Here is a 16,085-nt window from a genome sequence, read left to right as displayed (position 1 = left end):
CAGGGGTCAGCCCTGACATGGACACCCTGCTATAACACAGGTGCTGAGAGAGCCTCCCACATATCTCGCCCGTATAAACATACATGCTCACATGTACACACACAATAGATGCAATACAGAACGCCAAACACTCACATCTCCTCACACACACTCTCTCACCCTCACACAGAAATATAATACCTTCTTTCTCTCAGCCCCATCTGGCTCCTGGCTTCATTTCTCCCCCCCCCCAAGCCTTTCATCCAGTAACTCTGTATTCTTCCATGACCTCTTAGAAAGAATTCTCTGAACAAACTCCCTGTGCTTCCCAACTTAATCCTCACAACAATCCTGTAAGGTAGATGCTGTTTTTATCCCCATTTTACAGATGGGGAAACTGAGGCAGGCAGAGGCTAGACCTTCCTGTCTCCAGGAAGCTCTATCCACTCTTCCACTTTGCTGCCCAGGTGGTCATCCAGCCTCAGCTTAGATGCTTTTCACTGATGGGGAACTCAGTATCTTACAAGATGATCCGCTCTCCACAAGGACACCCTATTTTGGACCTCGTTTCTTCATTAGATTAAGATCCCTTCCAGCTCCATGATTCCTGAATCAGCAGAAAAGTTTGACGTGACATCTATACAAGCCTGCCTCATCCCTGACTCCAACCAGGACTCTCCAAGGTGGTCCCGTTCCCCACCTGTAGTCACTGGGGTCACTGGGGATTGAACCTCTACGAATCTCATTGGCAGAGAGGTCCCGACTCTGCTCAGACAGGGAAAAACCACAGCTTGCTGTCTCACCCAAAGGTTCTCTTGGAAGGAAAATTGCCTGACTTCAACATCAGCTGCCATCAGCCTTGTGGGGGTCCGCCATTGAACAACCTGTAAAAGAGAGAGACCCTCAGAACGGGAAAAACCTCAGAGACTGCTTTGTCCGATCTCTCTATTTTGCAGAGGAGAGGAAACTGAGGTGCAGAAAAGGGAAGTGCTTTCTCCAAGATCACACAGCCACTTAGTGACAGAGATGGGATTAGAATTCAGGTCTTTCTCTCCATCCTCCATACCAAGTAGATAAAGACAGCCTATAATGAAAGTAGCCTTTTCTTATTATGGATGAAAATTAAATGTGTTATTACTTTATTTCAAAGCATTGGAAGCTTGTAAAACTATAAGGTCAAGTTTTGCATGGCTGATTCCCTGAAAATGTGAATCATCAATCAGAGAAGACACACAGGTAAGACAGGCTGCTCGGCCGGGTTTGAATTCCAGCTCTGGCATTTGCCAACAATAGAACTATAGATAAACCTTTTAACCTTTCTGAGCCTCAGTTTCCCTCTTTATAAAATGGGGATAATAATATACTAAAAGTTGTAACTAGGACAAGATGATCGGGGCTCATTTCATGACATCAGACTCAAAAGGCACTAAATTTAAAGGGCACAGGTAACACTTGAAACTACAACTTGGCATCTGAGAAACAAAAAGCTGAGTTTAATTCATCAAGTAGACAATTAGTTGTAGTGGATAGAGTGCTGGACCTAGAGTCAGGAAGACTAGCATCTGGGCAAGTCACTCAACCCTGTTTACCTCAGTTTCTTCATATGTAAAATGGGCTAGAAGAAGAAATGGCAAACCACTGCAATATCTCCAAATGGAGTCACACACCTCCATTTCAAGCTTATACAATGTATCTTGAACACCAAAATTCCTATTTATGGTATTACTTGAGCTTGTTACTTTATAGCTTTTTATGAGGAAGACCAATGAGTTATTATTATTTTCATCACCATATTTGGGTTAACAAATAGTGTCAATCACTATTTTGCTACAAATGGCCCAGGAACTGATTTCCTGTTAAAAAAAAAAAAAAAAAAAAAAAAAAAAAAAAAAAAAAAAAAAAAAAAAGCTAAAGATTGGTGAAGGACTATAAATTATAAGAGGGAGTAAAGGTTTTGAAATTAAAGAAGAAAAGCCTTTATGTCAGCACTGAACACATTCAACGTCTAAGGACAAATATGGCACAACTAGATAGAATCACTAGGTAGAACAGGTATCCAGAAGCTAAATCAAGAGAGACAAGAGTTTCATTGATAAATCAGTCAGCCAACATTTATTAAGTATCTGTTATATGCCAGGCAGTTTTCTAGGGATAAAAATAATATACTATTGACATTTATAAAGGATTTTAAGGTTTGTGGAATATTTTATTTACATATTACATATAAGCCCTCAAGAAACATTCTTATTTCATCTAAGAAGGTAAGAAAAAAAGTTTACATGATGGAAGAACCAATTTTATTGATACTGACCTAAGATAAAGAAGGGAAACAGGGAACTTCTCAAATGTCATGGAAAATTTTGTACTCTGGAAACCACAGTACAAAGACAAAATTACTCATCTCCTTCTTTATTTCCATCAAGGAAAACGATCTTTAGAGTGGAAAGAATAGTGGTTAAGACGGAATGGCAGGACAAGATTAAAAAATAGGTTTTTATTAATCTTTAATTTAGAAAAAAATTTCCAACTTAACCAACATCAAATAAGATGAGTATTTTCATAGAAAGAATAACACAGAACAAGAGGATTATACATAAAGCTGAGAACCCATGTTATGAACAGCTTGCTTTTCTTAAGTATTATAATAAATTCAATATGTTATTTTCAAAGCTGTCCTATTTGTCTGTGTTTCTTATTGGCCTTTTTCTGTTCACTTGTTTACATATTTTTAATGTTTCAATAACCCTCTTTAGTTAATTTTTTTCCTGTTTTGGTAACTCCATCACTAAGCTTCTTCACTGCTCAACCCCTTCCCATAACTGAGAGAAAAATGAAACTCCTGTATCAAAGAAGAGTAGTCAAGCAAAACAAATCCCCACATTGGTCATGTCAAAAAGATATATTTGGCAGTTAAAAAGCTCAGACAGAATGCTGGCTTTGGAGATGAAATCCTTTATTAGACACTTACTGTGTGACCCTGGACAAGTTGCTCAATCTCTGTCTGCCTGCCTCAGTTTCCTCATGTAAAAGGAGATTCTCTTTAGCACCCACTTTCCAACATTGTTGTGAAAATTAAATATGATAAATGGTCCATAATAGGCATTTAATAGATCCTTGTTTCTTCCTTCCTACAGGGAAAAAGAAGTGAGATTTGGACTTCTGCTCTTGGAGTTTTTCACCTCCATGTCAGGAATGCTTCATCTTGGTCTCCTGGAATAGTAATTGGACATTGCATTGAAATTCTTTCTTTAAACCTTTCAAAGTTGTCTTTCTTTATAATTATTAGTATTGTATAAAATGTTTGTTGAGTTCTGCTCACTTCATTTTGCATCAGTTTATACAAATCTTCCTGGGTTAGAAGTTGTCCCTTCAGGTATTTCTAACTATGCAATAATATTTAGGGGCGGTGATAGTAAGATAGAACAAAGATATATTAAATAGGGTCAAGTACTTGGGGGAGAGGTTGATAAATTATAACCCAAGGTGCCAAAGGAGATTGAAGATGAGATTTTGAAACCACCGCCTTTGTGAAATCGTAATGAATAATTTGTTAGTCAACAAGCATTTATTAAGTGCTTTACTAGTGGCCATAAGATTGTAGACAATCTTGCTTTCAACCATTCAGGATGAATGTTAGACAGGTAACTTGATTCTGAATGTTAGCTAAATCACACAGTTTTTAAGAGTCTGAGAAACTATATTTTTAATTAAAATTTTTTCAATCAACAAAAATCTGTTTTCTCTCCCTTTTACTTCCCCCACCCCATATTGAGAAAGAAAGATCAAAACCCTTGTTACATACATATATAAGCAAGCAAAACAAATTTCTACAATAGATATGTATAAAAATATATCTCAATATGCATTCTGAATCCATTGTCTCTCAATCAGGAAGTGAACAGTATGTTTTAACATTCTTTAGTCTCCTAGAAGTATGGTTGTTCTTTATGTTGACCAGATTGTTGTTAACAAGATTATTGTTAACATATAAATTCTTCTGGTTCTGTTCACCTCACTTTGCATCAGTTCATCAAGTCTTCCCATGTTTCCCTTCATCATTTCTTACTATGCAATATATCCTATTCATATACTGTAACTTGTTCAATTATTTCTCAATTGATGGTTATCCCATCAGCTACCAGTTCTTTGCCACTGCAGAAAGAGCTGCTATAGATATTTTTGTACATATAAGTCATTTCCCTCTCCTTTGATTTCTTTGGGATATAGACCTACTAACACTGGGTCAAAGAGTATGCCCAATTTAAAAAGGGAGAATAGGATGAGGTATAGTTCTAAATTGCTTTCCAGAATGGCTGGATAAATTAAAAATTCCATCAATAGTGTATTAGTGGAGCAACTAGATGATACAGTGGATAAAGCACAAAATCTGAGTTCAAATCCCTTCTCAAACACTGAACACTTACTAGTTGTGCAACTTTAGGAAAGTCATTTAACCCCAATTGCCTCACCAAAATAATAATAATAATAATAATAATAATAATAATAATAATAATAAATACATTCGTGTACCTATTTTCACAGCCCTTCCAGCATTTGTTATTTTCCTTTTTTTGTGTATGTGTCAGTTTTTCTAATCTGATGGATATGGGATAGAATCTAAAGAAGCATTTGAATTTGGTTCTTCCTGACCCCCGGCAACCACACCATCCCACCTGATAAGTTAGATATCTTTGAATATTTAAAGTTATCACATGAAAAAAAAAAGATTTAGGGTTGTTCTAAATAGATAAAGTGAGATGAATACTTGGAAGATATAGGAAGGCAGATTTCCATGAAATATTTGCAAAAACTTCCTAAACATGAGAGCTGTCCAATAGTGGAATGGATCAGCCACAATCTCTGGAAATTTTTTCAGGCATTCTGTAAAGGGATTCCTGAATGGGGTAGAAGATTGGGCTAAGTGATCCTTAAGTCTCTTGCAATTCTGACATGATTTGGATACTGAGATTCAAGATGGGTCAAGCAGTTGGAAGCAAAAATCATACATTGAGCTCCTTTCCCAATAGGAAAGACATCCTTTAGTAAGCAAAAGTATCATCATCTCCAGTCATTCTGGAGAACAATTTGGAATTATGCCCAAAGGGCTATAAAACTGTGCATAGCCTTTGATCTAGCAGTGCCATTATTGGGTCTGTATTCCAAAGAAATCATTAAAAAAGGGGAAAGGAGCCATATATGCAAAAAAAAAAGTTTATAGCAGCTCTTTTTGTGGTGACAAGGAAAATGAGTAAATGCCCATCAGTTGGGAATGGCTGAATAAGTTATGGTATAAGTATGTAATGGAATATTATTGTTCTATAAGAAATGATGAACAGTTGATTTCAGAAAAGCCTGGAAAGACTTACATGAACTGATGCTGAGTGAAGTGAGCAGAACCAGGAGAACATTGTTTTAACAACAATCCTAGCAATGAGGTGATCCAAGATGATCCCAATAGACTTGGGATGGAAAATACCATCCACATCTAGAAGGAGAACTATGGAGACTGAATGCAGATCAAAGCAAACTATTCTTTTGTTATTTGCTTTTTTCTTTCTTATGATTTTATCCCTTTCTGTTCTGATTTTTCCTTAACAACATGACAAATATGGAAATATGTTTAAAATGATTGTACATGTATAACCTATATCAAATTGTTTACTTCTTGGAGAGAGGGTGTAGTAAGGGAAGAAGGAAGAAAAAATTTGGAATTCAAAACCTTACAAAAATAAATGTTGAAAATTATCTTTACATGTAATTGGAAAAGTAAAATACTATTGAGGGAGAAAAATTCATCATCATTATCATCATCCTTGTTGTAATTATCATCATTGTCATTGTCATTCTTGCCATTACAATTCTATAGGACATTAAGGTTACAAGAATTTTCCCCAGTGATATAGATCATTTAAATGCTATTATCCCCTTTTTGCAGATAAGGAAAATGACAGTTAAAAAAGCTAAGTGATTTTCCTGGGGTCGCACAAATAGTAAATATTTGAACTAAAATATGAACCCCAATTCTTGAGGTTAGAAGTCCATTATGCTTTCTGTTATACCAAGTGGCCTCCTTCTATATCAGGACTATGGCCCATCCTTTCTCTTATATCCACTCCCAGTCCTCTGCTCCAAGTACCTCAGGTTCTCTAGAGGGGAGAAGAACAAATTGTATTAGATGGGAATTAGAAAGACTTCCTGAACAACCCCAAATAGAGGCAGATGATTAGGGGTGATTAACCCTGAAATGCAGGGGATTCTAGAAGTTGTCTGTAAAGTGAGGGCAGAGGACATGAAACTCTCCAAGGTTTCTTCTGGTTCTGACCCTATCATCCAGCTGGCCTCCTGGCAGCTCTCCACACTGAATGCTCCTGCTCCCACCTCCTTGCTTTTAGATTCCCTTACTCTCATGCCTGGAAAGTTCAGTTCTCTTGTACCTGTCCTCCTTCAAGACTCTTTGAAGACCTCACAAGATATCTAGACATTTCTGGATCTCTTTCTTAAGGACCATGCCTTAACCCCAATCACTCCGGCATCTCATTGATTGACTTGTTGGTCAACAAGTCCCAGGCCAAGCCCCACTGGGTCATTGTTTGGGCTTGGATTGGATCAGAGTGAATATAAATAGCAATTGTTTTTGTTTTGGCCAGAAAACGGAAGGTCTTCCCCTCCCAGATTGTTTTTGGTTTTTGACTAGATAAAAAGGACCGTTGTCTGCCTCATTTCTTACCTGGTCCTACTAAGATCTGTTAAAGATCTTAGCTTCAAAAGGCCAGGATCTCCCACTGCATCGGCTATCTCCAGTCATCCTAGACCCAGATGGCACTGGAGGGATAAGTGAGACAGGGAAGTGAGTTTTGACTTTGCCCAGCCCTCCCTCACTTACATCCATCTCACTTGTCTGTCATGGCGTCACCTCCCTGAGGTCATGGTCCCCTTGGAGAAGGAAGGACACAACAACAATATCACACATGTCCCTAGTCATTTGCTTATTATCTCAACTAAAAGAATTATGATCCTTGAAGGCAGGAACTTTGGGTTTTTTGTTAGTTACCTTTCTTTGTGTCCCTAAACACTTAGCATTGGTTTTGGCAAACAGAAAGTGTTTAATAAATGCTTATGATTTATTGATCAATAAATGAAAGCTGAAGTAGCCAAGAATGAATCAATCCCTAATGATGGAATTTCAGGAATGATGAAAGGGAAGAGAAGACTTTCCTTTTGTCTCTTAAATCATATTCCTATGTTTGGGCTAATTGTCTCACTTTCCCTTCCTCACCAGGAATAGCTGGGAATAAATGGGTATACCTGTTTGTCATGGGAGCCATCCTAATCACCTTAATCACTCCCTGCTGGAGGAAGCATAGCTATCTGGCTATGGATCAGGAGAAGTCCCTTTCTGCCCTTCTCTGACCCTCTCCCCTTCCAGCTCTAGTCCCATCCCCTCTTGCACCTCCTTTAGATTTCCATAATTCTTTTGTTTTTCCCCTCCAGCCACATGCAACTCTTCAGGAGGAATTCCTGCCTTTGCTCTGTTATTATCCTTCCCATTCCCAGTCTCAAACAAATCTACAAGTCTGACTCATCATTTCACAATGAAAATATACATTTAAATTATATTTTTAAAGCATAAAAGTACTTTATACAGTCAACTCTTTCATTCAGTAGGCTTACCTAATAACAAGTGTTATTATCAGGAATTTTTACTCTGCCAACATCCTGATGGGTGACATTGAATGAGATTCATTGAGAACTCATTGATCCTGGATTTTATCACTTAAAAAATTAAGAAATTGGACTGGAATGACTTGGAAGGTCCCCTTCCAGCTCTGACATTCTACATTGTGAGCTTGTTAATAGTAAGCATGGATTGATTATGACTTGTTTCGTTGACAATTGATGGATTCTCTTGGAGATTGATTGGTTTGTGTATCTCTGGGCTCAGTCTGAAGCCTGGATGCTTCCCTGGGATCCAAACCCAAGGAAACAAAATTGGTAGTAACCTCGCTGGGTCAACAAGTTTTCTGGGGTTCTTTATAGAAAATTGGTCTGTCAGATTGACTAGCTATCTCTATTATTATCCACTAAGGTCAGGGCAGGAAGACATATGATACCAAAGAAATAGTATGAAGAGGAAGGACAAGAGACTTGGGCTCTGCTCCTGTCTCAATCGCTGAACTTGTTTGGGCAACAGTCTTCTCTAGACCAATTTTTTTCATCTGGAAATGAAGGAATTACCCTAGATGGTCCCTCCCCGATCTAGGAAACCTTGTTCTTAGTTCCTTTTCAGTTCTGACAATGTGTTCTCATATTCCTCCTAGATCTAACATTGCCAGTTTGAAGGTCTCTTCTAGTCTGGAAAGTTCATGTTCTAAGATCCTTTCCAAGTCTGATATCCTATGACTCTACAAATTCATTCCTCTTTTTAATTATTTTAATTTTAATTATTTTTTGCAGATTTTATATTTTTAAGTAATAACTTTATCTTCAAAATATATGCAAAGATAATTTTCAATATTCACCCTTGCAAAACCTTGTTCCAAAATTCTTCTCCCCCCTTTCCTCCTACCTCCTTCCCTAAATAGCAAATAATCCAATATATGTTAAATATATGCAATTCTCATTAATTAATACCTCACCCCAACCTAGTTCCTCTGACAAAGACTAAAATCTCTGCTGTCCTCCTACTAATGAGAAGCAAAATGGTGTGATGACTAGAGCTCTGAACTTGGAAGTCAAGAAGAATGGATTACATGATTGCCTCAGACAATTAGCAGTATGATTCCGGGCAAGAACTAGATGGCTTCAAAGTCCTAGCTATTATATATGCACATGTATACATATATGTACCCACATGTATATATATTTACATCTGCAGACATACATGTCCTTATGTTTACCTTTGTGTACGTATATTTGTGTGCATCATGAACTTGCCTATGTGTGTACATTTACATACATGTTTGCATGTGTATAACTATATCTAGGTATTATGCACATATTTTCTTGTGTGCATAGGTTTACATATGTATTTGTATATGTGTACATATTTTGTGCACTGTGTATTTTCATATTATTTATGTTTACATGTATGTTTGCATATGCATGTATGTTTGTATGTGAATATATTATATAACAGATACAATTTATATATAATATGGTATGATAGTGTGCATATATAAATACATTATATTTAGATCCATAATCCTATAATGTATAGGGCTAGATGGTAATGACTACAGCTTACTCTTTACTTGTCACTAGGAGAAGAAATGGCCAGAGCTCAGTTTGTCACCCAGGTTAGAATTGGGACCTTAAACCCTCTTATTCTTCATACTAACTCTCAGCCTGTGAGTATGTTCTCTAGACCTAGGGTTGGATTGTATCTAAAAAAAGAAGACAGTAATAAAAAGCCTAGATTTTGACACTTTGCTAATCAACCCAGAGGGCTAGGGGTTAAGGAAACTGAGAATAGGTCCCCTCTCTCCCATCCCTGTCCTCATCAGTCACATCTAGGCACCCATGGTCAGATTATCTGGGACAGCATCAAAAGAGCACAGCAGAGACAGAGTCCAGCTGGGTAATTCAGGAGACAGGTTTGATTTGGAGAGTTCTTGGGCATCCTTCCTTGGCCTAGCTCCCCAAGACCAGTCTGTTCCCATTCCAGATCTTTTTTTCTTTTTTACTACTTCCCCAAGCTGTATCTGGTTATCTTTACTTTCTCACTCACTTACCTACCTCTAATCCGAATTGAATTTTCTTTCAGCAGTCCCCTCTCCCCCTTCCAGTGGCAGTGGAAAGACATATATGTATTTGATGCACTTGTCCCTTCCCTTTGCAAAGACAGCTTAGGTACCAAATCTCTGTAGAATCAAGGAATCTCAGAGCTAAAAACTCTATAGATAGATTTTTGTTGTTGTTGTTATTATACATGTACATTCATTTTTTACGTATTTCCATATGAATCATATAGGGAGAAAAATCAGAACAAAAGGGAAGAACCACAAGAAGAAAAAAAGAAGTGAAAATGGCATATGTTGATCAGTCTCCATACTTCTCTCTCTTTTTTGTCAATGTTTATTGGGATTACCTTGGATCACTGAACTGCTGAGAAGAACCAAGTCTGACAAACTTATTATTGTGCATCCTGCTATTGCTGTGTACAATATTTTCCTGGTAAAATGAATGAATGTCCATCATTTGGAGAATGGTTGGGTAAATTATGGTATATGAAGGTTATGGAATATTATTGTTCTGTAGGAAATGACCCACAGGAGGAATACAGAGAAGCTTGGAGAGACTTACATCAACTGATGCTGAGTGAAACGAGCAGAACTAGGGGATCACTATACACTTCAACAATAATACTGTATGAGGATGTATTCTGATGGAAGTGGAAATCTTCAACATAGAGAAGAGCTAATCCAATTCCAATTAATCAATGATGGACAGAATCAGCTACATCCAGAAAAGGAACACTGGGAAATGAGTGTAAAATGTGAACATTGTTTTGTTTTGTTTTGTTTTGTTTGTTTCGTTTTGTTTTGTTTTGTTTTTCTTCCCAGATTATTTTTACCTTGCGAATACAATCCTTCCTTTGCAACAACAACAACAACAAAATTCAGTTCTGCACATATATATTGTACCTAGGATATACTATAAGATATTTAATATGTATGGGAATGCCCGCCATCTAGGGGAGGGGGTGGAGGGAAGGAGGGGAAAAACTCGGAACACAAGGGAGTATAAGGGATAATGTTGTAAAAAAGAAAAAAAAATTACCTATGCATATGTGCTGTCAAAGAAAATGTTAAAATTATAAAAATTAATAAAAAACAAAAAACAAACAAAAAAACAACAATATTTTCCTGGTTCTGCTTGTTTCACTCAGCATCAATTTATATAACTCTTTCCAAGACTTTCTAAATAGTCTATTCATCATTTCTTATAGAACAACAAGATTACATTGCTTTCATATACCATAACTTATTTCTCCATTCCCCAATTGATAGCCATTTCAATTTCTCATTACCACAAAAAGAGCATTTTTGCATATGTGGGTCCTTTTCCCTTTTTTTAATGATTTCTTTGGGATACAGAAATCCTTGATCAAAGTTGGATCAAAGGGCACGCACAGTTTTATAACTCTTTGGGCATAGTTCCAAATTGCTTTCCAGAATGGTTGGATCAATTCATAACTCCATTAAGGTCTCAGTTTTCCCACATCCCCTCCAATATTTATCATTATCTTTTCCTGTCATCTTAGCCAATCTGAGAGGTGGTGGGGTAGTATCTCAGAGTTATTTTAATTTGTGTGTCTCTAATCAATGGTGATTTAGAGCAGTTTTTATATGACTATAGATGACTTTAATTTCTTCATCTGAAAGTTGTTCATATCCTTTGACCATTTATCAATTGGGGAATGACTTGTACTCTGATAAATTTGACTCAGTTCTTTATATATTTTAGAAATGAGGCCTTTATGAGAAACACTGGCTGTAAAAAAAAAAATTTCCTCAACTTTCTGCTTTCCTTCTAATCTTGGCTATGTTGGTTTTGTGTGTACAAAATCTTTTTAATTTAGTGTAATCAAAATTATCCATTTTGCATTTTATAATGTTCTCTAGCTCTTCTTTGGTCATAAATTCTTCACAAAAAGTTGATAAAATAGACTATCCCTTGCTCTTGCTATCCTAATTGGCTTATGGTATCATCTTTTATATCTAAATCATGTACCCATTTTGACCTTATTTTGGTATGGGGTGTGAGGTGTTGGTCTCTACTGAGTTTCGGACATATTGTTTTCCAGTGTATCCAGCTATTTTTGTCAAATAGTGAGTTCTATCCCAGAAGCTGGAGTCTTTGGATTTATCAAATAGTAGATCACTATAGTATGTCATGTGGATCTAACCTATTTCATTGATCATTTTATTTCTTAGACAGTGCCACATATTTTTCTTTTTTTCTTTTCTCTTTTTGTATTAATTTTATAATTATAACATTTTTAACAGTACATATGAATAGGCAATTTTTTTACAACATTAACCCCTGAACTCCCTTCTGTTCCGAATTTTCCCCTCCTTCCTTCCACCCCCTCCCCTAGATGGCAGGCAATCCATACATATTAAATATATTATAGTATATCCTAGATACAATATATGTGTGCAGAACCAAATTTTTTTGTTGTTGTTGTTGCAAAAGAAGAATTGGATTCATAAGGTAAAAATAACCTGGGAAGAAAAACAAAAAAGCAAACAGTTTACACTCATTTCCCAGTGTTCCTTCTCTACTTCTGTCTATCATTGATCAATTGGATCTGAGTTAAATCCTCTCTTTGTTGAAGATAGCCACTTCCATCAGAATACATCCTCATACAGTAATCGTTGTTGAAGCGTATAATGATCTTCTGGTTCTGCTCATTTCACTCAGCATCAGTTGATTTAAGTCTCTCCAAGCCTCTCTGTATTCATCCTGCTGGTCATCTCTTACAGAGCAATAATATTCCATAACATTCATATACCATAATTTACCCAACCATTCTCCAATTGATGGGCATCCATTCATTTTCCAGTTTCTAGCCACTACAAAAAGGGCTGCCACAAACATTTTGCCACATATTTTTCATGACTGTTGCTTTATAATGGAGTTTTAAAACTGGTACTGCTAGGCCATTGTCCTTTGCATTTTTTCCCCATTAATTCCCTTGATATTCTTGGCCTTTTCTTTTTTCCAGATAATTTTATTATATTTTTTCTAGCTCTATAAAATAATTTTTTGTCAGTTTGATTGGTATGGCACTGAATAAGTAGACTAATTTTACTATATCAACTCAGCCTATCCATGAGCAATTGATAGTTTTCCAATTGTTTAGATCTGACTTCATTTCTGTGAAAAGTGTTTTGCAATTGTGTTCATATAGTTCCTAGGTTTGTCTTGGTAGGTAGATATTCAAATATTTTATTTTGTCTTCAGTTATTTGAAATGGAATTTCTTGTTCTATCTTTTGCTGCTGGGTTTTGTTGGTAACATATAGAAATGCTGATGATTTTTGTAGTTTATTTTATATACTGAAACTTTGCTAAAGTTGTCCATTGCTGCAAGTAGTTTTTTTGGTTGATTTTCTAACCCTCTCAGTATACCATCCTATTTATTTCTTTGATATCTGCCTATGATAATAGGCATCCTTGTTTCACCCTCGATCTTAGTGAGAATGCTTCTAGTTTCTCCCCATTACAAATAATGCTTGCTAATGATTTAAGTAGATATCGCTTTATAATTTTAAGGAAAACTTCATTTATTCCTATGCTCTCTAGTGTTTTTAATAGGAATGAATGCTGCATCTATTGAGATTATTATATGATTTGTTAGTTTTGCTATTAATATGGTCAATTATGTCAATAGTTTTTTCTTCTTTTCTTTTTTTGTTTTATTTCTTTTTTTAATAGTTTTTTCTTATATCGAATCAGCCCAGAATTCCTAACATAAATTCCACTTGATCATAGTATATTATACTACTGTAAGTTATAATCCCCTTGCTACTATTTTATTTAAAATTTTTGCATTGCCTTTTCTTTTCTTTCAGCCAGACGGCGGCACTGGGTAAATTCTGTGGTCTTCCTACAGCTAGAAAGCTCCACAGCCACAGCAGAGACCAGACTGGCATAACAAACAATACAAGAAAGCTCATTTGGGCACTGCCTTGAAGGCCAACCCATTTGGAGGGTCATCCCATGCAAAAAGGATTGTCTCAGATGAAGTTGGTGTGGAAGCCAAGCAGCCCAATTCTCCCATCGGGAAGTATATGAGAAGTATGTGCCTTTGTTCCCAATGATGGCTGCTTGAATTTTATTGAGGGATTTGGTTGTTGGATTTGGTCAAAAAGGTCATGCTGTTGGTAATATTTCTGGAGTCCACTTCAAGGTTGAAAAAGGTGCAAATGTTTCTCTTCTGGCCTTGTACAAAGGCCATTGTCATAGTAAAAAATTTTCACATTAAAAAAAACCTTTTTTTTTTTTTTTTTTGCAACAATATTCATTGTCTTTAATTTCCTTTCTCTGTTTTGGCTCTTCCTGGTTTAGGTATCAACCATATTTGTGTTGCAAAAGAATTTGGTGGGACTCTTTCCTTGCCCATTTTTCCAAATAGTTTATATATCATTTTATTTAACCTCCCTCCCATTGCAAGAATCCCTTTATAGAATTTCCTTTGCCCCCAAATATCTCTCCACTTCAATCCATCTTCCAAACAGCTGCTAAAATGATGTTCTTAAAGCAGAGATCTGATCTGATTATCCCCTCACTCAATAAACTCCAGTGAGTCCCTATCACTTCTAGTATTAAATATAAAATCCTTGGTTTAGCTTTTAAAGACCTTCTTTTTCAGTCTTTCTCATACCTTAGACCCTGCCATGGACACAAACCTTCATCTATGTCCTTCATGTCTTTGTACAGCCCCCCCCCCCCCATCACCTTCCTATTTTACTTCAAAATTCAGCTTGCGTCTCCTCTTCCATGAAGTCTTTCCTGATTTTCCTGATTTCCCAGATGCTAATGTCTCTGCCACCAAGTAATCCAGCATTCACTTTGCATCTGTATTGCATCTGTTTACATATATAAAAGGCATCTCCCACTAAAAGAGATAAGCTTCTTGAGGGACAAGACTTTGGTTTCCCACAAGTGCCTCTGCCTAACCTGTAGTAGACACTCAATAAATGCTGATTGTCTGGTCTATAAATGAAGATAATGATGTCTGCAGGATGTTTACCTCCCATCTGTTGAGGCTCTAATGAGAAAATATATGTTGGGCACTTTGCAAACCTTACAACCCTATATAAATGTTAGCTGTTATAAGGGAGCTTCCAGACTCCCAGCAGAGCCTGCTACACTGTTGGATAGCTCTAATGAGTGTGAAGTTCTTCTTTACATTGAGAGAAAATCTGCCTCTTTAGGACCTCCACTTGTGGATCTCAACAAAATAAGAGCCCTTCAGGTACTTAAAGACGGCCTTCTTTAAGAAGCCTCTTCTCCAGGCTTGTCCAGAAGAGCCCAGTTCTTTTGATTCTTAGTCCTGTGCCACTGCTTTCTGCCAGGGAGGACCTTCTCCCAGGAGGAACCCAACTAACTTCCAGCTTCCCCATGTTCCCTGGCCCTGAAGGAGTCCCATGAAGCTCCCACAGGTCATCCCTGAGGAACATCAGCTCCAGGAAGAACAGCTCTTCTCCTTCCAGGGTCCCTCTCCACCTTCAAGGCTTGGACAGCATGTCCCCCTGCAATCTCGTTTTCTGTCTTAGGAGTCAGCCGTTGCTGGTGACTATCCTGGTCTGTCTATAGCATCCCGGAGAAGCTTTGAAGCCTCAGATTTGTCTCTGAGGGTCTGTATAGCTTCTGACTGAGGCTATCCAAGGCTTGTGTGTCTCTTACTCCTAGGCTTGGCAAGTCCTGATGGAAGGCAACAATAATGCTCACTGACATGTATCTATATCATGCTTTTAAAGTCGGCCAAGTGCTTTATATGCCTTATCTCAGGCCAGACACCACAAACTCTGGCAGGTAGATGCCACAGGTTAGTCCTAGCCCCATTGTACTGAGGCAAGGCAAGGTGAAGTGATTTGCCAGAGGTCATACAATATCAGGGATGGAGTTTGAACCTGCATCTTCCTCAACTCTTGTACTGGAACCATGGCCAACATGCCCAGGGTCCCTGTGACCCCTAGCTGAATGGGGACCTCTACAAGTCTGAGGAACTCTGGGTAACCTCTCACCAGACTCATCCCCGGGGGTGGGGGGCTTCTCTGATGGAACGTGGCCTGCAGCCAGGGTTGACCTGTCCTGGGCCCATAAAACTTCCATGACTCCAAGTAGCCCTGGGCCCCGTGTGGCTTATGCTAGGGGCCTGGACAACCTCCAACTGAAGGTGTCCTGTCCTGAGTGACCTTAAACTGTCTGTACTCTGGGGCCCAAAGAAATGTTGCCTCTAGGTGGCCTGGCAAAGAAAATGCTGAAATATGTGTCTCCAGCCAGGGGGAGAGGCCACCCTCTCCTGGACATGCTCCAACCTGTCACAGCCTGTTTCTTGGCCCTACCTGGAACTTCTCCCCTGCCCCAGGCCAG

The 16,085-nt window shown here is 37.7% G+C and overlaps 1 long non-coding RNA gene and 1 pseudogene across 1 annotated transcript in view; one reads left to right on the top strand and one right to left on the bottom strand.

Annotated features, from left to right (window-relative positions):
• Nucleotides 1–777: 777 nt before the first annotated feature.
• Nucleotides 778–16,085, bottom strand: part of LOC141555754 (uncharacterized) — a 148,379-nt gene continuing 133,071 nt past the window's right edge. Inside the window, exon 4 of the long non-coding RNA XR_012486326.1 lies at nt 778–863. This is a non-coding gene — a long non-coding RNA (uncharacterized LOC141555754). The remainder of the gene's footprint in view (nt 864–16,085) is intronic.
• On the top strand, nt 1,366–15,906 carry LOC141552271 (small ribosomal subunit protein uS12-like; annotated as a pseudogene).

This window comes from Sminthopsis crassicaudata, chromosome 1, assembly GCF_048593235.1.
Source record: "Sminthopsis crassicaudata isolate SCR6 chromosome 1, ASM4859323v1, whole genome shotgun sequence".
NCBI classification, from domain to species: Eukaryota; Metazoa; Chordata; class Mammalia; order Dasyuromorphia; family Dasyuridae; genus Sminthopsis; species Sminthopsis crassicaudata.
Note: the sequence above shows the minus strand (reverse complement) of the source record. Positions and strands in the feature narration are given on the sequence as shown.